This window comes from Cebus imitator, unplaced genomic scaffold (genome assembly GCF_001604975.1).
Source record: "Cebus imitator isolate Cc_AM_T3 unplaced genomic scaffold, Cebus_imitator-1.0 Scaffold7, whole genome shotgun sequence".
Taxonomy (NCBI): domain Eukaryota; kingdom Metazoa; phylum Chordata; class Mammalia; order Primates; family Cebidae; genus Cebus; species Cebus imitator.
This window is the reverse complement of record NW_016107322.1, coordinates 8862923-8887198: the sequence shown is the minus strand read 5'-3', so window position 1 is coordinate 8887198 and position 24276 is coordinate 8862923. Positions and strand designations below refer to the sequence as shown.

Here is a 24276-nt window from a genome sequence, read left to right as displayed (position 1 = left end):
ATGACTTTGTAATAATTTTTGGTAAAATATTTGATATTTTGAAAAGTTCAGTGGTTTATTAGCACTTAAAACTTTTGAAAGTAAAGTATAAATTATAATTCATAAATATATTTGATTTTAGTTTTATTTAGTCAGTAACCACTCATTTGCAGTGAGTGCCAGAGAACATTTGTTTTTAGGAAGAGATTTCAATCACACAGTATAATAAAAGAGGAAAATGTACCTAGATGAATATTTGTTGATTTCATTTCATGTGTTACAAAGTAAAATGTTTGTGCCTCCTTGTTGAGTTGAATACAGTATTTCCTTGAACTGAGTTTTATTTTTCATTTACAAGTTGCTTAGCCCTATCAACTATTAGTCCCTCTACAAGTCAAGCAATGTATTTCAAATTGTTCTAAATTTTTCTGAGCACAAAAAAATTCTTGGTAAATTAGGGACAGGATGTGAAATATACTTCCTCCAGCAAAATTTCTATGTAGTGTTCATTTTTCTCTCTTAAAAATGTATGTAACAGTATGTTCTAGCCACAACCATGTCTGTTTTAACAAAATATTTCCTAAAAAATTATATAAACAAAATTAGGAAGATTTTCCAGAATTACTTCAATTCTGAATATGATCAGAGACACCTGCTGATTTGAGAGATACAGTAGCACCATATGAAAAGGTGAAGGTTGCCTGAGACGTCACAATAGGAAGGAGGTGGTATTGTACAAATAAAGAACACAGGGTATTAATCAGCTAATATTCATGCCTCACTTGTACCAGGTACATCAGAACATCGATGTCTATAAATAGTGGTTTCAAAGATTAAAAGAAATCATATATACGGATCACAAGGATGAGCAGTAGACATTTGGCAAAATATTTTTTACCCTCCTAGAAACTATGACAAATATTCTTTCCAAAATTTAGCCCGTAAAACTCTACAATCCAATTGACAATAGTTTCTCTTTTCTGAGGATCATTCTTACATTAATGTTTTACTGCTTGATACATTTTAGTTAGACCAGGCTGGTAGCTTTACACTAGATTTCCAAAGAATTGAAGTTGTTACTATTTACTGTTAGACAAAATAAATCTAATTCAAAATTTACTTCACTGAGATAAACATATCTCAGTGCCACTGCAAATGTTATCTACATTGATTAGTGAGCTAAGTTAATCTGCAGTGAAATGGAATTAATGAATCACTCCATCAATCCATCACGTCTGTCCATAAAAAGTTTTCCATCCTTGAACTCTGCATGATGATTAAATTCCAGCTTACTTTGCTTATGAGGGAGGAGGGATTAGAAAAGGGTTATGAGATAATTTTCTGGTTTTTTTTAAGAGGTCCAATGATATGATAGGATATGGTGAGAAGGTCAATATTTGGAAAACACAAAGCCCATTTTATCCATTTGAACTTTACTAAAACTCTCTCAGGAGATTTCCTAATTTACCGTTGGCCTAAATAAATTTATAAGATTATTATTCCTTCTGGAAGCACAGCAGTGCCATGTTAATAAAAATAAGTCTACATTTGAAACGAAATCAAAATTGAGTCCTAGAAATACTACTTATTTTTTAGAAAATTTCAAACTAACTTTTCAGTGTCCTAAAACTATCGGGCTCATAGTGTGGAAGGGAATTGGTTTTGACAAACCTCTTTAAAGGATAAAAGAGGTTTGTCAAACTCAACAGGCAGCCTTGATTCTGAAAGTTTCCAGTTGCCAAGAATTTGCCAAGAATTTCTTCTGCCCTCAGAAAAATTTAAAAGTTTGAAATACACTGCTTGATTTGTAGAGGGACTAATAGTTAATAGGGCTATCCAGTTTGTGAAAGAAAACTAAAACTTGCTTCAAGGAAATACTATAACTCAACAAGGAGGCAGAAGCATTTTACTCTGTAACACATGAAATGAAATCAACAATTATTCATGTAGGTGCAAAATAGCACCCTGCAACATCCCTGTGACCTCACTTTCCAGGTCCAGAAAACAGAAGATTGGCTATCAGTGGTCCTTTTACAAACCCTTACTTTACAGATGAGGAGAAAAAAGAGAGTACTAAAGAACTGAAGTTTCTTTTCCAAAACTGAGACTAGAAGGATATAGTTGTCTTAGCTGTAGGTCCAAGCTCTGTTTTCAGGAAAACCTTTTCTTCTTTCTCTATCACCTCTTCTTCTTACCCCAATTTTGGAAGTCTAAAATATTATTAGAAAATGCCAAGCACTAGTTTTCAGTTGTTTTTTTGTTTGGCTTTTTAACTGGATCAAACATACTTAGTTATATCACCTGAAGCAATTACCTAAATTGTTGTTCTTTTTTTGCAGTATTTATTAATCCCAAAATTGAGGCAAGTGGAAGAGTAAATTGCTATAATTTCATTGTTCTGTAGTATGATCACACTATGGCTGTCATATTAATGATGTCTTAATAGATATATCTAAAACAGAGGATAATGAGTAGCAATTTAAATTTATAAACACACTGTACATTTTTTTAAAAAATACACACACTTTAGATTACTGTTCATACTTTTGATAAATGTATAGATTACAAAGGTTAGCCTTTGTAGGTGTTGTATCTGCTATCAAAGCAATGGGTATCACATGCATTCTTAGAAAACTCTCCAGGGCCGGGCACGGTGGCTCACACCTGTAATCCCAGCACTTTGGGAGGCCGAGGCAGGTGGATCACGAGGTCAAGAGATCGAGACCATCCTGGTCAACATGGTGAAACCCCGTCTCTACTAAAAATACAAAAATTAGCTAGGCATGGTGGCGCTCGCCTGTAATCCCAGTTACTCAGGAGGCTGAGGCAGGAGAATTGCCTGAATCCAGGAGGCAGAGGTTGCAGTGAGCTGAGATCGCGCCATTGCACTCCAGCCTGGGTAACGAGAGCGAAACTCTGTCTCAAAAAAAAAAAAAAGAAAACTCTCCAAAAGTTAACAATAATTTAAAAGACTGCAAACACAGCTTACGTAACACTTGAAATTTATTCCTAAATTTCCATAAAATGTATCCATATTGTCAGTATATGCATGATCTATAAATCATTTTAACCAAAGACAAACTGGCTATATCAGACGGTTATCTTAAAAATAAATATGTCCACACACAGAGGCCTGTCGGGGAGAGTGGGGGACTGATAGCATCAGAATAAATAGCTAATGCATAAGGGGCTTAATACCTAGGTGATGCATTGACAGGTGCAGCAAATCACCATGGCACATGTTAACCTGTGTAACAAATCTGCACGTCTTGCATATGTATCACAGAGCTTAAAATAAAATGAAAAAAATAAAATTGAAAAAAATATGTCATTCATTATGTAAAATAAAACCTTCAGCATTCAGTGAAGATCTTCAAAATTCCCTTCCTTATTTGGGGTGAATAGGTTGCTCTTTCAGGTGAAGATAACTAATAAAGATTCATAAAACTTTCAATCTGAATTTCACAACTGTATTTCAGGTCTTTACCTATCTATCATTAACAGAAATTGCTAAAAATATAAAAATTAGAACACTTTTTCCCCTGTTTTTTTCCTCCTCTACCACGTCATTCAGTGCCTTTATCAGGTAAGTCTTAATCACTTTTTCAAGTGCTATTCAATTTTCTGGTTCCCCACATCAAAATTGAGCCACTGACTGTCTGAGCAAGTGGGTACCAGTGTCAGATACAGCATCAGCACCCATAGGGAGTGCAGGATTGTTTGTGTAAGTTAGAGTCAGAAGCTGAAGGCAATCAAACCAAAGATGGACAAATAAGAACATATATATATTCTTATTTGTGTAAATATATATGTGTGTGTATATGTGTGTTGTGTGTATACACATGTGTATATAATATTAAAGAGAAATTTTGAAACCCCTAATCTGAAGGTTTCCAGAAAGCTGTTAGGGGTGGTTTTCCTCCTGAGAAATAACAAATTACTCTCCTACTTTAGAAATTCATTTCCAACTATTCAGTAAGGAGCTGATGTATTAACCTGGATATTCATCCAATACTATTTCAAATCAATTTGCTACATCTTACATGGTTGAAGGTATTTTTTAAAGTGTGATTTACTGCCCAATTGGAGGTTTTCATGGCTTATGCAGATTACCTTACAATGACAAAATCAATCCCTATTCCAGGAAGATAGCTTGGAAATTTAGCTTCTTATTATCATATTTATAATATTTTGATGTGATTTGAAATTGCATTTGGCTTTACAAAAGGTGATGCAATGAAACAATCTCCAAACTCATTAAATTGTCTAATAATGTTTAATTTTCTAAAAACCTTTGGCATTTATTTAATGAAGACTAGGAATTGGTCTCCAGAAAAGGGGATTCTACTTAAATAAACTCTGAAGGGCGTGTTATCGTTTTCGCCTTCTATTATATTTTCTTCTATTCTATTTCTATATTGTGAAAATTCTGTAGCAGTAGCATTAATCTTAGTAACTATAGATGTGAAAGGACCCAGTGTCAATGTGTAAAGGACACCATTCCCACCAGCAATGACATTTTACAGGTATGTGTTCTAAGCTTTGTTAAATATTTAGTTAATCAATTTGCCTGGAACTCTTGATAAATTTTTCTGCACTCCAAAATATTTCATAATAAAGTCAAATTGAGATTCAATGATCCTACTTAAAATTTCAGACAAACTTACTTTACTATATAAGTACACATAAGACTTTTAAAAGACGGAATGGAAAATGTTATTATAATCCATATAGTTTCTTAAAGGAATAACAGCTAAATCACTACCAAAAAAATTACAGCTGTCATAAGCCAAATGCATTATTTGCATCATGTCCAAGGAATGCGCACAATAACTAATTTTAGGCTTGTTCATTTCTAATTAACATTCATCTACTACAGAATTTGGCCTTAGATGCAATTCTCATCACATTACTCCATTATTTTTAAAAATATGATTTATAAACCATGGATTTGTGTATGTGGAATGGAGGAAAGGAATGATACTGCAGACACTAGATGCAAAATTTTGTGCGGGTATGTGCGTATTCCTTTTAAGAAATGATAAAGTATATTTTTGGTAGTTAATATAAATTATCTGTCAGTTGGAGGACTGATTTGAAATACTTCTTGTTCAAATGCTGAATAGAAGTGTGAACTGAGACAAATTTCTTACCTTCTCTGTATGTTGTTTCCCTATCTATAAAACATAGCAGTATCAGTCGAATAACATTGCTGGAAAGATTGAATAAGATTTTGTCATGTGCTGAGTACACAGCAAGCACTCAATAAATGTTCCCTAGTAGTATAAACATTACTATAATGTATAACTCTTTCGTTAGTATAACCTCTATCTCTATACTCAAAGGAGTCTGTGACCCCTTAAAAACAATGAACCACATAATACAGGGTCTTTTTAAGGCAAATACTGATGCCTAATAACTCTGTGTCCCACTAAACTATTTTACCGAAATCATTTACACCAACACTGTTGATTTTTCATTATAAAAATCTTGAAACGACTCTATGATTAATGCATAGGAAGCATATATTTATTTTTGTTGGTTGCTTTTCCATTATAAGTTTAGAGAGAATGAAGGGATATTAAATAAAGTTTATTGAGGGCACAATAACATTACTTAAGTGGCATGACAGGAAAGGGAATATTATCAGAATATTATCTGAAACTGACTTTACCAGTGGTTTCAAAAGGTGGTCAAAACAAAATCACTCTCACCCTTTTAAAGCAATATACTTTTCCTAGAAATTTCTAAATGACAACTTTATGAAATTGTGAGAAAGATTTCCTCTTGGATGGTGGAAATGACCATATTAGAGTTGGTTTATTTAATACTGTACAATAGCTTTTAGAATTATTTCCTGAAGTTTGTATCTTGGGAACAAAGGAGGCTTATAAAGGTATCCAAATACAACTCGGACTTATGGCTTTGTCCTTGTACCATACTCAGAATGAAGGGGTTTTCACAGTTGGGCAAACTGAACAGAAGTGACAGCATCATATTTCTTCAAAGGATTGGAGGATATACACCTAAATTATCTTTCGCTTCATGCAGGAGTGTAATTAAAGTGTTTACTCCATCGAAAACACCTTAGATAAGAAAACAGCTTGAAAAAGGGGCTATGTTTTATCAGTTGCTTAAATTTGTAATAAGCCATCTTTACAAAATTATAGAATTCTATAGAAAATTTTAGAGTTGGTATTTTGCGCTCATTTTATGAACTGCATTAAAATAACAAATCCATACAAATTCATGTCTTTAACAAAAAATATTTTTTATAAACGTATTTATTTGGCAAATCATAATTTTGATGTGGCAACTATAATAAGGGTATGCAAAGTTAGTTACATTTAGATTTGCAAATTTATGTTATTTTCGTAGATAAGGAATATAATTTAATTATCAGGATACCTTTCATTTGGGGATCTACTTTCTCTTCATTTTTGTCTATTTATGATATCTATTGATGCCTTTTAAAAGCAAGTGATTTAGTAAAACTTGAGGTTTCCTTTCAGGAGATGTCTTCTGTTTCAGAGCAAAATGACCAGTAGATAACATCACTGCTGCAACGCAAACACTCAGCGTAGGTTTCAGTTAAAAGATTCTGTGTGCACCGAGAAAAAAGAGCTTATTTTTCTGCTGAATGGAAAAAAGGAGCAAATGTGAGTGCTATAAACATTTTTAAGCGATCTTTTTCTGCTTGAATTATGTTTCACTAAAATATATGAGTCTCAATTCCTTGAGTCTCTCAAAAAACATCTGCAGCTTCTAGAAAAGTTATGGAATAATGTTGTTTTCCACTCAGCCCATTTACTTTGAAGCCTTATCAGAGGAGGGATCAAATGAAACTGATCATCCCCAGGTTTCCCCAGGTTATTACCATGTGGACATGGAATTAACCTCCATCCAGCCACTCTCAAAATGCAATGCTTTCTTGTCACAAATCACAAGAGTGGAACACAGAATTATTCTGGATTATGCTAAAAGGAAATAAAAATGCTGACAGGCAGAGGTATAAAAATGTAAAGTGATAAGGTTGGTGAAAGACAGGAATAACGATAGCTTCAAATAGGCTGGTATTTTTTAAAATGTACAAAGTTGCCTTTACCATCAAATATTCAATATATCAAACTCTGATAAGTTGGATTTTATAAACAACCAGCAACTGAAATTCTGGAAGAAAATGAAAAGTATACAAATTTTAAAAGAGTATAATGATGTTTGCCTAATATTCCATGTAATTTTTCCTGCTTTCAAAGGAGGCAATAATAACTGAATTTTAGTTTTTTTAGTGATGCACTCACTGCTGTTGAAACTTTTTTTTAAAAAAAAAGAAGATTGTTACTGGTTATTTTTGTTATGAATTTCCATTATACATAGCAGGAAAAAATAATAATATTTGAGTTGTATGTAAACTATTGAACTAGAAGTTTAAATTTTCTAATCACTTCTTACTCAATAGTTAGCACCTCCCAAGGCGTGTGTGTCTTAGATATCTACTCTTCTCTTACATGCAGATAGTTCGCTCATTCCACAGAAAACTCATTCCCTCTCACTGTTTCAGGTATTATCTCTACGACAACAATATCCAAATGTGAATTTAGTATCTCCAGCTAAGGAAAGCTTTAGGCTCTGTTCAGGTGCCCACCTAAATCCTCAGTCATCACTTCGAAGTCCATATATCTCAGAATGAAACCCTCGCCTCACTCCCTTTCCCATATTTCATCATCCCTTCTTTCTGACATCAACTCCATCTTTCTTTAAGTCCCTAATGCTCAAATATCCCTGTTGCGGGGTTTAACTCTTCCATTTCTATCATAACCACTTAGGCATACATTTCTGTGGATTCTTCCTTCTTTCTGCAGGTTTTGTATCTGGAAATGACTGCCTCTCATTTCCATCTCTCTCTCTCGACACAAATTCACATTATCTTTATTCTAAAAGCCTCATCATTTCTGTCTTCCAAATATGTCCCTTCCTTTTCTTCATCACTTCATTCCTACAAAAAATGCATAAGGATTTTGGGATAGTTAGAGATTGCTTTTCTTTAAACAATGTAGGTTGCCTAGGCAAATCTCAAACTCTTATGGGGTGTGCTAAATGTTTATACTCCCTTTTCCAGTAGAAATCTACTTACTCATCCAACTGAGTTATAAATTGGACTTCCCTAACTCCATCTTACGCATCCAGGATTATACAAGTTGCCTCACAAGTCTTATGATGAAGTATAAAACTGAACCTTCATGCTGGACAGAATTTACTCAGCTGCCATGAGGTCTTTGTGACACTGATTTATGGTCAAAGGTGTCAGAACATCACTTACTATATTAGAACTTGGCTGTGTTTCTCATTCTTTGAGTTCACTGAAAATATGAAAAATTACACTGACTGCAGGAGGAAAAATGAGATGCAGAAATCTGTATTTCATCAAGGTAGCTTGTGTCTGACATATTCATCTAAACTCCCCATATTGAAATCAGGTCCCTAGGCCATCATCTTCAGATATGAATCCTGAAATGGTGATGGGGCACTGATATAATCTGGCTGATTTTTTTTTTCCATTTGGTGTGAGTACACTGAAATGCTGTATAAAATACTTTTAAAATCACATATTAAATAGGGGACTTAATTTAATCTCTGGACATTCCTTGTGAGATTAGCCAAAAAAAGAAATGTGTTAAGTGTAGTTAAGTGTAGTAGCATAAATACACATTCATCACAAGTACCCTTGTACATAATGGAGTGTACATACAATACACTATATGTGCTGGATACATAATGTTACTATGTAGCATTTGAATCAAAAGCACCAAAACACTGAAAGAAAGTATGTGTGTATATATGTGTATGTGTGTGTGTGTATATATATATATATATATATATATATATAATATATATATATATACCTGTTAATTAATATATCTGTTGATATATTTCACAGATATGTCAACAGTCTAAAGTCCATCAATAATCAGGAAATGAGGAGGTTATATATCTGTTATTAGTTTACAACCAACTGATTTCTTTAATTATCCTCACAGGGGCTAAGAAAGGTATTAAATACCCAATGATCAGTCACAGAAACACAGGCAGGAATAAGAGCACAATTCATGGCTTTGCCAGGCTCAATAAACACCACCTTGATGCACTGATGGCTCTTAATGAAGACAACCACCACCAATTAGAAAACTGACAATTAGGCTGAAAACCAAAGTGTCAAAACAGGAACAAGGAGTGACCTCTGAATGGTAAATTATTTTTAGGTGGCATTTAATCACTATCACAATAGCAATCAACAAATTTTAGTAATTATTTTTCTTTACTATAAGAAGCAATTCTGCTTTATACTTAATACTTTGCAGGCTTATCTGTCAGCATTTCTCTCTCTCCTTTTTTAAATTTTGTTGGAATATAGCTTAAAACAGTCTCCTATTATGACCAATTAGTTATAGCAATTAGTATACAATTAGAAATATGAGCTATGCATTGTCTTTAAACACAGGGCCTAACCAGAGAGTATACATAGAATCTGTATGCATACAGACCTCAGTTTCAGTCCTGGTTCCTGGAGGGCAGGTTATTTCTATTTCTGAAGTGAAGATATGAGGATTGTTAAAGCATCGGATTATTTAGCCAATATTAAGAGTGATTACAAAAACCACCTTAGTATTGAAGTTTGGGGAGGATGCAGGAGAATTCCAGGTCAGCCTGGATAAGCAACAGCCAACCATATGTATCTATATCTCTATCTCCATTTATACCCATATAGTATTCCTACATAAAGCACATTGCTAGAAGATCTCATTGGTCATAGAATTTTCCCCAATAAACTAAGAATGTTATAATACTTAACACACTTTTGCACAAGCCATTGCCTCCTTTCAACATAACAAGATAGAAATTTTTCCTGTTCACACACTGGCAGGCAGCCCACTTTTGCCTCTATCACGATTATTTCTGAATGACTTGGCACCACCTTTAATGATATGCTTCTTGCATCACAGGATTTGATGTTCCATTTTTGCCCATCTCATCATGTTAGTTTCCAGAAGTTGTATTTGCCTGATTGTTATTAATACACAGGAGCATTTCTTCATGGCTATCCTTAGAGTGCACACTCTTAAGCTGCCTTAGAGGTGAGATCACCTTTGGGTCTTTACTGGCTGAGTTCCTTTGGAAGGGATCCAAGACAGAACTGCCTTCTGCTGAATTTCACTGCTGTGGCCAATGGCGTAATAATGAGACTCTGTGTCAATGCCCCTTGGATTGTAAAGAATCAAGCTCCCAATATAAGCATAAGCATTTACAATGGTGTATTTCTTTTCATTTTATTTCATTTAACTTTTTTCTTTAACATTCAGAGCCAAACACCATATATCAAAATATATCATAGTGTCAGTAACCTGTAATTTTCCATAATCTAATAAACTAGTCCATAGATGTCAAACACACAATGCACATGCACATGTGTATAAACACACAGAATCATGGAATCAAAATTTTTCTCACTTTTCCCCTCGAGGAGGAAAAATACCACTCAGTATTAAAGTCAAATTCTTGAGCCATTATACAAAACAAGCAACTCTGGTGAATACCTTATGAAAACCATAAGGTAAAATACACATAATTAGATAGTCACAGTAATAAATTCATATCTTTTTAGTAGAATAATGCTTAAGCATTAACATAAGCCTTCAAATAACTATATATTTATGAAGAGACATACATGAGCAAACGTTTTCAAGCTTTCTGCACTCATGCCAAAGGCAGTTGTATGCATTAGTAAGAGGACACATGTCTACCCTTACAGTCAACTGTAGCTAGCTCAGCTGAAGAGAGTTTTCAGATTCTTGGCAGAATAACAAATTCTTGAGGAGAGAGGGGATAGGGGTGAGATTTTTTCTCCTGTAAGTAACTTAATGAATGAAGTACTAATTAACATTATGGCATTGATAAATGGAGAGAGAGATTAGGGATGTACTCGATATTCAGACCTTCGCAGATGGACTGTCAAAGCCACATTAATTCCTATCTCATTGGAGCATCTGCTTCTCCCATAATCCACTGGCCCTTGGTACGAACAACACAAACTGTTGTGACTCAATTCGATTTATATCAATCTAATTTCTTTTAATCCAATTTGTATTCCAATCTACTACCTTCTAATCACTTAAATCTTCAGACTCCATCTGGTAAATTTTCTCTCAAAATTAACCAAGCAGATGCCTCTGTGATTGTCTTCCACAGTCAAGCTAATCAGACCCTCGCAGTGGCCTACAGAACCCATTGAATAGGTACGTGACTTACGGTGTTGTCCTTCTAGTTACAAACACAGTGAGGTGGGAAGACCATTTTATCTACCATTAATTGGTTCATTTGCATAACACTGCTTGGGAAAAAAACATAGGACACAAAAGCCAAGGGAAGAAAATTACCGGAAGAAAGCAAAATGTGCTCATTTGTCAAGTGAGCTTTACAATTCAATCTATCTTTTGTTTGAGTTAACAAACATGGAGTGACAATATTATTTCAAACCGTATGGTGGAATAAGCCACCCTCTGTACTCTATAGAATTAAAAGAGTTTGTCTAATAACCACAAACTTATATTGAGACCCCACTTTGGTTCACCAATATGTTATTAAAATTAGCTTCTGAATTTCAGAACTATGTGCTAATTTATTCACTTGAGCATATGTGATATAAACAACACAGCCCCTGGCTAGCACTGACATTCAGTTTCATAGAAGTTCCACCGTGATCCATAATTAAGGTCACAGATTCAACATTGCCCTATAAGCAGACTGGACAACACTACCTGTGGAATAAACATCATTCTAAGGACACAGTAATTAGCAAAAATAGATTAATACGGAAGAGACCCGGGACATACAAAGGCAAACACTATGGTAAACTCCTTTCGCATGTGACTTACTAGGCTGCTTTCATTAACTTATGGCCATATTTATTACACAGTAGATCTTGATTATACTTAAAAATTTTGTGGGTTTTTTTTTTTTTTCAAATTTCAAGTCCCCATCAATTAGGAATATTAACTTATTCAATGTGGCCACATGATGAATTAGCCTCTGGAAGACTCTTGTTCTTAGGAAAACCTAGAAGACCAGCCAGAAGAAAATCGTTAAATCTAGAACATAGTCTATCCTGAAATGAAGGATATCTGTAAAGTCAGTCTCATTAACGTTATGAAACAGAAACGTCCAAGTTCCTTCATAAATAACACAAAGTATTAATAGTTGAATTAAATAGTTAAATATAGAATGCATTTCTACAATTCTGATAAGAGTAAGATATGAAAGACAAGTGGCTGGGTCACTGAGTGTTCAAAATAACCAGAGAAACCCAGGTGGAGAAATCAAAGGGCTGTGGGAAACTGGTAGCACTGGTGAGTTGCAGGGTGGTGGGAGGCACTCATCTATTTAATTCCAGCCCTAAGACAGCCAGTGATACACATCACTCAGTGAATAAAACCAAGTACTTTTGAGCCCAGCTCCATTTCACATTTGCTACTAGAACACTTTGTCTCTCTGAGCCTCCGTTGTTTCATCTGTAAAGTGGATTGAAAATTCCATCTGCTGCTCCATACTGTGTTAAGGATAAAATGCAATCAGACATGTAAACCACACTTTTTAAAAATGTATATATATTTTATTGCACTTCAGGTTCTGGGGTACATGTGTAGAAAACGCAGGATTGTTGCATAGGTACACACATGGCAATGTGGTTTGCTGCCTCCATCCCCCGTCACCTACATCTGACATTTCTCCCCAAGTTATCCCTCCCCTACCACCCTACCCCCCCACTGACCCTCCCCTATTCCCCACAAACAGACCCCAGTGTGTAAACCACACTTTTTAATTGCCAAAGCACCATTGTCAATGTAAGACAGTACAGCAGGGCCACTGAAGAACATGAACTCTGGACTGAAATTTGAGATCCAGACTCAAGGGTTGTGTAATTGTGGGCAAATTGCTAACTCCCAAACTTTGGGGTAAATGGTGACAATAGTATCTCCTACCCCCTGTTAAGAGAAGAAAATGAACTCATATATGTAGTATACTTAGATGGGGGCTAGGGACAAAGTATCCTAGGAAAACGCGTGTCAGCTAAAAACTGTAAGAGTGTTTTGTTTACATCATAAGTTCTCAAATTTGTTTTTAAACTGAATGTTTATAAACTGCTCAGTAGCTAAAGAGCAGTGTGTATTTTCTCAATGGTATTTTTCAATAACAAAGGCAAATTAAGTTGTAATAATATAATTACTTACAGTGCTGCAATGAGGTGTATCCATGTAAGTGGAAATAATATGTAGTCAATAAACTACATTTAATTGGCTTTCATATGAAAATAGTGACCTTACTGATACCAGTAATGTTATCAATTACTGAAACAAAGATACGGTATGCTAGATGGCAGACTGTGCTAGGGGGTGGACTTCAGTGCCAAGGAGGCTCACAAAATTGACTTAAAATTGTGAAAGTATTCATTAAAATCCTATTTTTATAACCCTGGCCTCAAAGAGAAAGCAGAGACAGAAACTGGCAGAGATTCTAGAATATCCAGGAATGATTCTGTACTAATCTGAGCCACCAGTACACTCAAAGACCCCTATCTATTTCAAACCTCTGAAATAGCAAAGAGCAGACCTTGATGGATAAGAACATACATATCTGTGTGTGTGTGTGTGTGTGTGTGTGTGTGTGTGTATGAATAGCCAAGAGGACTAGATGCTACTCTGAAAAACAAAACCCTTGAAAATCTAGACAAGATGACAAGACTGAAAAGTCCAGTCGATGATGGACCAAGGTCCCAGCTTCCATCTTCCATTTTACCACAGTCCAACCTGATTGTTTCTCTTCTAACGTTTTATGTCTCAGTGCCAAGACTCACCCTAGTAACTGAAGCTATAATTGACAAGGCTTGCTGGTTACTACAAGTACCATTACACAATACAATAATGCAAGATGTAGTTTATCCATTATTGTCCTAGAATTCTGGTTATTTATAAAGATCTTGTTTCTTCTACAATATTTAACTTAGTATTTCTGGTGTCCAGCACAGTACCCTGGTATATGCACATGTTTAATTCACTTTCAATGATGCTATAATAATATCCAATGACAACAAAAAAAATGATTAATACACCTATACTTTACTGAATTTTTAGACACCAGTGCTTTACCAAGATTACTTTATTTCATTCTCAGCACAACCTTTGTGTAGTGGTCTCTGTGTTACAACTGAGGAATCCGAGAATTTAAAAGCTTGTATAGTTGCACAAGAAACTGTCATTATCCACAGTGCTCGAGGCTTTCAAAACATAATTGAAAGTTTTTGTGCTCTATTTTTTAAAAGGCAAGAATATACATTTCATATGTGCTATATGGCATCATTGTGGGGTTTTTTTGCTGAAGATTTAGCTCAGGAGACAGCACATTTATCAGTAAGGAGTACCAGTTTGTTGAAATTAGCTGTTTCATATTATCTTTGAAGGTTCCCTTTATCTAATCCCTTCCTTAAAATCTTTAGCTTCCGCACCTTTAACTAGTCTGTACAAAATCTGCACTGATCAGTAGCAGTTTGCTGAAATCCATAAGGCAAAACTGAAATCCCATAATTTTGCCTTCTTTCTTTAAAAAAACACATGGAAAACTCAGAATTATCTATAAGGCCAAGCCTATAGCTTTAATTAAGGCAAATTATTAATGTTCATATAGATTTATCCATGTATTTTAAATTAGTTACTAATAGTGCAAATTGTTTCATTATTTCTATTAGAAAGTATAAGTAATCTTTATTTGAACAGTTTTATTTAAGTTTTAAGGCAGTCATTTGTAAAGATTCCATATAATGTGACTTCGAAATAATTTATAGGTGGTTGGTGAGACATAGCTAAAATGAGAAGAAAATAAGTTTTCTTCTCATTTTATTATTTTATTTACATTTTAGAGTATTTATCACTTAAAATCACAAACTTTAAGAAAAAAGAACAAACATAAACTGCTGTTAGATGCTTCAGTGCCACATATGCTAAAATATCTTCCTTCCCCAAAAGAGTTTTAAACATTTGAATTAGCTGCCATAATTTAAGAGCCAGTCTAATTAAATCCCTAAACAGTTAAAGAGTCTTCAAAAAACAAAGCAAAAGCCATAAGAGAGCACACTAAAATGGATGAGAACCATCAGTATAGAAGAAAATATAGAATTTATATATTTTATGATACACTTTAAAAATAAAATATGGAAAGACAATAAGTCTTCTAAATAAAACTGTAAGATAATAAAATGTACCCAGCTTTTCAAACTCTTTTAAACTATAATATCTCCTTTGTGTTTTCCCTTTGTTTTTTGGGTTTTTTTTTTCCCAATATTTCCTTACCTCAGCAAGTAACAATAATTTTAAGTCCCACTTGGATGCCATAATAAATATTAGTAGACCGGGTGAGGTGGCTCGCACCTGTAATCCCAGCACTTTGGGAGACCAAGTTGGGTGGAGCATTTGAGGTCAGGAGTTCGAAACCAGTCTGGCCAACATGATGAAACCCATCTCTAATAAAAATACAAAAATTAGCTGTGCATGGTGATGGGCACCTGTAATCCCAATTACTTGGGTGGCTGAGGCAGGAGAATCACTTGAGCCTGGGAGGCGGAGGTTGCAGTGAGCAGAGATTGTGCCACTGCACTCCAGCCTAGGCATAAAGAGCAAGACTCCATTTCAAAAAAAAAAAAAAAAAAAAAAGAGAGAGAGAAATAGTAGTATGTATTTGAAGCATTTCTCCTATAAAAAAATATAGACAGCCCATTTTGTTGTATATATCAACATTAAAATGCAAAATTATTTTTCTGTTAATTATTCTCAACAGGAGGTTATTGAGTAAAGGAAACATACAGTAAGGCCCAACCCTGCCATAGTGATTACCTAAGAGCACTTCTCCCCTACCCAGCTTCAAGTCTTTGATATATCAAGAATCTCGAATAATCTCAACAGATAATGTCTAGCCCCCCTGAGAGAGGGAACACATTACTTTCAAATTAAAATCTTACTGATGTTCCCAATTGCCTTAAATAGTGAAATTCATCAGTATTTTCATCTGAATTCTTCCTATTTCTGTACAGCACTCCATACATGATATCTTTAGATAAAGGTGCGACGAGAAAAAATATTCTCACGTGAATTTAGTAGGAAAGACATGAGTTCTAATAAACCTGGTCAGTTGTCTATAATGCTAATGTAGAATGTCACCATATGAATTATAATGCTAATATAAAAAGAGATGCATTTTATGTATATGTGTGTATATATTTTAATGACTAGACACAAAGTGACTTCACCATTTTGATTTATGGCTTATTTTCTAAAAGCTGGGTTTTCATGTATTCAACTTTCCAGCTATAAAATTTTAGGTAATATGACATAAAAAGCATTTGCTTGAAAATAGTTAAAATATGAAGCTTGCTATCTTTAAGTCTTTCTTCTCAAGATGATGCAAAGAAAAATAAGGCAACATTCAACATGTAGCACTTTAAATACTCGAAGTTTTGGAAGAAAAGGTTGCCTCAATGTCATCTCACTCTGACCTTAGGGACATTTACGTTGTGCTAAAATGACATTATTTCCTCAAAGGCTTGCATTCATTCATTCATTCATCACTTATTTATTTATACTTAATATTCCAGTGAGTAATATACATCACAGAAGAGGGGGGAAAAAAAAAACCCAAAGGTGATGCTTTCTCTAGGGAGGGTTATTCTAAAAATGAGAGAGAAAATACAGTCATTAATTTACCCGAGACATAACTTTTTAAAAATTGAACTAGCTGTATTATTTCTTCCTTCATCCTAAAGGAAACATCGGTCAGCAAACTAGCTGAACTAATAGATTCCCTAATGTGTTAGAAAAGACTGTGCCTTGATTCATTCAAAATATAATAGATAAATACAAAGACCCTCTCAGGAATGTAACTAATTGCATTAGTGTGCAAGGAAACAGGACACATCAAAAATCATCTGTTCCTAACTACTTCTTTTATGTCCTGGAGTTATAACACAGGCAGAAGGAGACATATTTTAAAACAGAACCTCAGAGAAAAGGAAGATGAGAGGCTTTAACACTTCCTGAGATACTTTAAAGGTAGCCCTATGGGTGTAGAAACATAAAGTGCAATTACCTCACCCGCTAACATTTGTGAAAACAGGGCACACTTGAATATGTATGCTAAATCTAAATTTAAATTTTCATTTATAATTCATAAATGGTCACAGTGCTAGTGATAAAAATGAATTATTAACATCACCTGTTTAATGAAAATGTCTTCACTCGTACGTGCAGGATGTTCCTTGGTAATGTAAAACACTTTCATATTTCTATAAAACAATTTTAACTAAAAGGTTTATCAAAATAGCTAGTTTTAAGTAAGTTAAAACATATGATCTGGTTAATAAATTTCATTTACCCCCTTTCTTTGTGTATGTTTTCAGGTCCTAAACACCAAGTGGGCGTAAAGCTTCCTGACTGCGTAATCGCACAGTCAAGGGTAGAGAATTGCACCATGCCCATAGGACAATCCTATCTGTTCACCTTCAGTGTGAGGGTCAAGCTGTGCAGTCCCCAGAAAGTAACATTAAATAAGACAACTTCATAATGCACTAGGGAGGAAATCGCTTACTATTCATGTTGACAGAAAAGAAGAGATGATGAATCACAGCAACGCTGTGCTCTCAAGGAGGACTCAGGAAGGCCCTAGGTTCCAGTTCCAGGAAAGTTGATTGCTTTAAAGTGGTTCGCAGCAACCCTTTGATGAAACGCTTAGGTTTACTGCAAATTGGCACTGGGTGACAAATGAGAGACCTTCCTTACTTTAACTTCAAATTAATCATATTGTCCCATTGATCTTTGTTTTCTGTAATGTGCTTCTCACAACCTTTTCCCCTCTTTTGTGAGATGAAAAGCAATCTTCACTGAATTTTAAACAATTATGGAGACTATTTCCTCTCATATTTACTTCACCCTATAGGTGATTTAAGAAAACGCATGCCTTCTTCTCTTAGCAAATAAAAATGTGTTCTCACTCTGCTCAGTTCTTACGGCAAAGTAAATATTAGAAAAATAATGGCCGATGTTTACCTGGTATTCAGAGCACTGAGTCAAATGCATTCAACCTGTTAAAGACTATTTTTAATGGGAGTGATTAAAAATAATTACAACCCTTTTCCCTTGAGCAATTTATTAGTCCCCTTTGGATTAAATACTTGTCTGCTGTAATTTTTAGAGGGCAATTGTTTTCATATCTATTAAGTCTTTCCCTCAATACCTAACCATAAAACCACTCAAAAGCTACAATTTTATAAACATAATAAACACATTTATTTTTTGTTCATGTTTTTAAAAATAATTTCCTTTCTGACTTCTGCTATTCATTGCATTGAACTAAATGATCATGGCCTAATCATTCCTGTGAAATACAAAATGAACTTTATTTTGGTATAGTTATAGTAAATAATTATAAATGCTATCCAGAATTTAAAGAAAAACAGATTAATATAAGACATAGCCACAAAGCACACAAAACAAGGATGATGAAGCTTACAGTCTCTACTACATATTAAAGAGAAAATATTCATTCACAAATACACATGTTGAACACCTGCTTAAAGTTTTGGAAGAAAAGGTTGCCTCACTGTCATCTCACTCTGCCCTTAGGGATATTTATGTTGTGCTAAAATAACATTATTTCTTCAAAGGCTTGCATTCATTCATTCATTCATCACTTATTTATTTATACTTAATATTCCAGTGAGTAATTTACATCAGAGAAGGGGGAAAGAAACAAAAAACAAAGGTGATGCCTTCTCTAGGGAGGGTTACCTGCTCAGCAATAGGTATATACTTGCAAACAAAACAGAATGAAGGAGGTTACTATCTGGATGATAAATGCAATTAAGGAGGATATAACAGGAAGAACTTAATTTGGTTATTGGGTGAAAGCCTTCTTTAAGCATAGTCCTGAAAGATAAATAGAGTTAGCTCTGATAAGAAGTGGAAAAGAACGTTCCTGGCAGAGTGTCCAGCATAGGTAGTCTTTAAATGCAAAAGGCCTTGGTCTGCTCTAGAGCAGATGTCCCCAACCTTTTTGGCACCTGGAACTGGTTTTGCAGACAACAGTTTTTCCATGGACAAGGGTGGGGAACAGGGGATGGTTTTAAGATAATTCAAGAGCATTACATTTACTGTGCATTTCACTTCTATTATTATTACATTGTAATAATGAAACAAGTATCCAACTCACCATCATGTCGAATCAGTGACAGCCTTGAGCTTGTTTTCCTGTAAGTAGACAGTCCCATCTGGGGGTCACAGGAAACAGTGGCAGATCATCAGGCATTATATTCTCATAAGCAGTGTGCAACCTGGAGCCCTCACATGTGCAACTCACAATGGGGTTCTCGCTCGCGTGAGAGTCTGATGCCACCACTGATTTGACAGGAGGCAGAGCTCAGGCGATAATGGGAACGATGGGGAGAGGCTGTAACTACAGGTGAAGTTTCACTGTCTCACTCACCGCTCACTTCCTGCTGTGTGGCCCGGTTCCTAACAAGCTACGAGAGGTACCGGTCCACAGCCCAGGGGTTGGGGACTACTGTTCTAGAGACTAAAATAATGTCAAGATAGCTAGAGTACAGAATAAGAGAAACAGTATTGGAATGGCTGAAAAGTAAGTAGAGTCAAAATTATGCAGAAATGTATAGGGCTAAATTAATGATTACAATCCCACCATAAGTGCAATAGAAACAATGAATATGTTTTGAACACATCAGAAAGCCATCATGCTCTGGTTCATTTTCAAAAACCACCCTTAGCTATTCTAAGGAGGTTCAGGAAGAAGTTCTGACATCAACTGAGAGACTCTTGCAGTAACCCAGATAGAAGATCTGTAGTGGAGAGATTTGTTATGGATTTGGAAGGTAGACTCCACAGAATAGAGCTCAGCCTCATGAAAGTAAGGAAGTTCGATTATGTTCAATCCCTTTGCCATAGGAAATTGATGATATCCTAGTTGCATTTTAAATGGCCTCGAAAGACCCTGAAATAGGAAAGACAGCAGTGGCTGGCAGAAGAGAGCATCTACACACACCACCAACTCTAGCCTTCCCCTCAAATGGATTCCACAGAAGAGGCTCCATGACCTCAGGCAAGCTGCGTAATAGACATGCTTTCCAAAACACTATCACTCACTTCGAAGGAGTGACAGAAGAAACAATGGATGGCAAAATCCATTTCATTTTTCATTTATGAGTTTTTCAAAAGGGGAAGAAGGTGTTTTTCTTAATTTCTAGGCATAGAGCCTAGGCCATGAAGGCTTAGCTAACTTCACAAGTATTCATTATCCAATAATCATAAGGGATATGTATCATAAAGCTACCAGTTTCATTTTAATTTCATCCTATTTTAGACTTTACTGATATATTTTTGAATGAGCAGGTGTTTCTAAATAAGTTTTCCTGGCCTGGAAACATGTTCATTTATTGGATTTTATGGATGAAGAATAGCTCTCCTTTAGGAGAAGTATTTCCTCAGCAGGATGTAGATAAAATTGCTAATAGTGGTTGCTGTTAGAGGCTGAGAGAAAGGATCAGATGGGACTTTCTTTTCACAGCATAACCTTCTGCAGCTTCTGAAAGACTTAGTCTGCTGATACTAATATAAATATATAAGTAAACCAAAATGAATAAAGAAGCCACTCATGACTTTCCCCTGGTCTGTAAGATACCACTCATTACATCCTGGTGTGTATCGAATCCATCAACCAAGTCTCCAAACATGGCCTGTTTCTTATTTGTACTGAGCACCTCTCACTCCCTCTCACAAGGACCCAAAAAGCTTGCCCTTGTTTATACCCTTTCCCCATCATCACAGTCCATCCTCTACACAATAGCCTCAGATACCTCTTTGAAATGTAAATCAAGTTGTGCTACTTCTCGACTTAAAGCTGGCAAGAAATTTTCTTTATATTTAGAACAAAATCCAGACCGCTAACTGGGATCTACGGTAGCCTATCCATCCCATTTCTTGCCTCCTTTACTTTCACTTGGTTTCACTCCTGCCCCCTTTGCTGACAACTCTCTTGGCATAACAGTTATAGTGGGTTGAAGAGTGTGTTCCCCCGCCTCCCCCAGAAAAATCCATGTCCATCCATAACCCCATCATATGACCATATTTAAAAATAGGATCTTTACAGATATAATTAAGGTAAGGATGGAGATGAGATCATACTGAATTATGGTGGGTTCTAAATCCAATGAAAATGTCCTTAGATAGAAGAAGACACACATACACACACACACACACGTGCATACAGTGAAGATGTCCATGATGTGAAGACAGAGATGGAGTTATACTGCCACAAACCCAGGAACACCTAAACCACCAGAAGCTGGAAGAGGCAAGGAAAATGCATTAGTTTCCTACGATTGTCTTAATCAAGTATTACAAACTGAGTGGCTTAAACAACAACAATTTATTGTTTCACAGTACTGGAGACCACAAGTCCAAATCCAAGATGTCGGCAGAGTTGGTTCCTTCTACTGACCAGGAGGGAGAGTCTCTTCTATACCCTGCTCCCAGCTTGTGGGGGTTTGCTGGTAATCTGTAGCATTCCTTGGCTTAGAAATCCATCATTCCAATCCTTGCGCTGTCTTCATATGGATTCTCTTCATACGTCTGTCTCTGTAACTAAACTCTTCCTTTTTATAAGGACACCTGTCATATTGAATTTGGGCCCACACTAACGACGTGTTTACAATTTTACTCTTCTCTGTAAAGGCTCTGTTTCCAAATAAGATCACATTCTGAGGTACCAGTGTAATGAGTCACAGGACGGGACGGGGCTCAGCTCCCCACTCCCATTTGATGTGCCTGAGGTTCTTGGCCTCTCTTTGCCCCAAGAATGGGGAAGGGGCCCTGGTGGTGCAGTGAGCTTACAGTTCAAGTATATATCGGATCCAAAGAGTTTAGCAGAAAGCGATTTATTAGGCAGAGGGAGAGAAAGAGAGAGAGGAGAGAGAGAGAGAGAGAGAGAGAGAGAGAGAGAGAGAGAGAGAGAGAGGAGAGAGCGCTTAGCACCCAAGCTCCCACGCTGCCGTGAGAGGGGAATCCGAAGGGAATATCCGCACAGGTAGAGAGGGTAAAACAGCTCCCACGCTCTTGCGGGAGAGGATCCCAGCGAAGGGAAATCAGCGCAGGTAAGGTGCAGTGGAGTTTTAACTTTTAGTTTTTCCCGCCCCATTCATGTTCTTGTCCAATGAGAGGAGTTGTTTCAAACTTCCTCAGGAGTGATTGACCTTCGACTCTGATGCTGGGCTGGCTGTCCCGCCCAGAACAGAGGCCCTTCCTTCCAGGGCTTTTCCCGGGCTTTTTTAAACAAAGAAGGACACCTGAAAGGCGTGGGAAAGTTAGACAAAGAACTCCAGGTTCCCGATGGGCAGGTGGATGGAGGCATGGCGCTGGGAAGTTCTGGCCTTTGAAACCACGCCCCCTGTGGACCCAGGAAGACAGGTTTTTCCCTTTAACACAGTCCCTCATTAGGGGTTATGATTTTAGCAAATGTTTTTGGACGGACAGAAATTCAACCCGTATCAGAGCTCTTCCTTAGAGCCGTCAGAGAAAGTGTGGCCCTGACAACATCTTGATTTCTGGCTTGCATATTGTCTCCCTGCCCTTCAAGGATTCTAGCAAGACAGTGCAAGAAGAGGAGGCACCAGGAGTGCTGCTCACCACTGTAATCCCAGTGCCTAATCCTTCACGCAAAGGAGGTGCTCAACACATATTTACTGAATTAATTGAAGAATAAGAAAGTCATTCAGTCTAACCACCCCCAGATGTGTCAACGAAATGTTCAAGTAGCCTACGCATGAATGGCTGGAGAACTAGAAGTCACTGACTTAAAAGAAAAAAGATGTTCCATCAAAGTATAATTTTATCAACATATGTTTTCATTGAATCAATATATATTTCAGTAAAATTTCCACCTGTTGATCTTAATTCTAATTTTGCCTCTTTGTATTTAATATGACAAGTCTAATTCTCTCACATGATAATGAATATTTGAAGAATATCATAATCCCAATCAACTTCTTTCCAGCAAAGCATCCTCATTCTTTCAACTATTTTTCATATTTTTATTGGTTTTAAATACATTCAGACCTCTTCCTTCTCCTAAGTGACCTTTTTCACTTAATTCCAGTGGTCTCTCTCTCTCCCTCTCTTAAAATTCAGCATTTTTGCATATGGCCTAAGAGTATGCACTAAAGCACATGTATTACCCCTATAGTTCAAATTAGAGATCAGCACACTCTCTTAAGGAGCAAGACAGTAAATATTTTAGGCTTTGTGACCCACACAGCATCCGTCACACCTACTCAATTCTGCTTTTGTAGCAAGAAGGTAGCCAGATACTATGCTTAAACAACTGAGCGTGGCCATGTTCAAATAAAACTTTATTAGTGAACAAGAGAATTCAACTGAATAAAAATTTTGTGAGTCACAAAATCGCATTCTACTTCTGATTTATACTCAACTACTTAAAAATGTGAAAAAAAATTTATTATAGTTTACAGGTCACAAAAACCAAGCAGCAGGCTGAATTTGGTCCAGGGGCTGCAGTTTGCCCACGTTTATTTTAGATAACATGTTTTATTTAATGAAAACTAAAAACACACTAGCCTATGGAAGTGAGCTAGACATTATAATGTGGAATTATGTTTAATTTAATGTTCACAAAAAATTAATTTATTCACATATTCTACTTCCGATTCTGCCTTCCCTTATGCTGTTTTGATGCCATTCATTCTTTCTCACAAGTGAACAACGTGCTTTGAATTATTTTTTTAAGATATATTTATATTATATTTTGGGGTGAATATTGAACTTTCCTGTTAAGTGACTATTTGGTAAGAGGCTTTAGAAATTAGCATGGAAAAAAAAAGATTCTGCTTTATTCCATACAATGTTCATCTAAAAAAAGATTATATTATTCATAGGGTGATTTGTTCATTCTCCTTTCAAAAAGTCAAAACAAAATGGCTTTTATCACTTCCTTTGAGAAATCACAGCACAACAGAAGGAAACTTCTAGGCAAAAGCTGTCTTAGTTTTACTTCCTTTCAAACACATAAGACTTAAAGCTTTCTTTCATCATGAAAAGTATATTTTCTTGTATCAATTAAGGCAGACACCCTTGATGTAAATATTAACCCAAAAACCTGTGTACTTTCAGTGGTAAGAGA

At 35.8% G+C, this 24276-nt stretch overlaps 1 protein-coding gene across 1 annotated transcript in view; it reads right to left on the bottom strand.

Moving 5' to 3' along the window:
- The window catches only part of ROBO2 (roundabout guidance receptor 2), a 1330354-nt gene that overhangs the window by 547786 nt on the left and 758292 nt on the right, over window positions 1–24276 (bottom strand). The window lies entirely within an intron of this gene.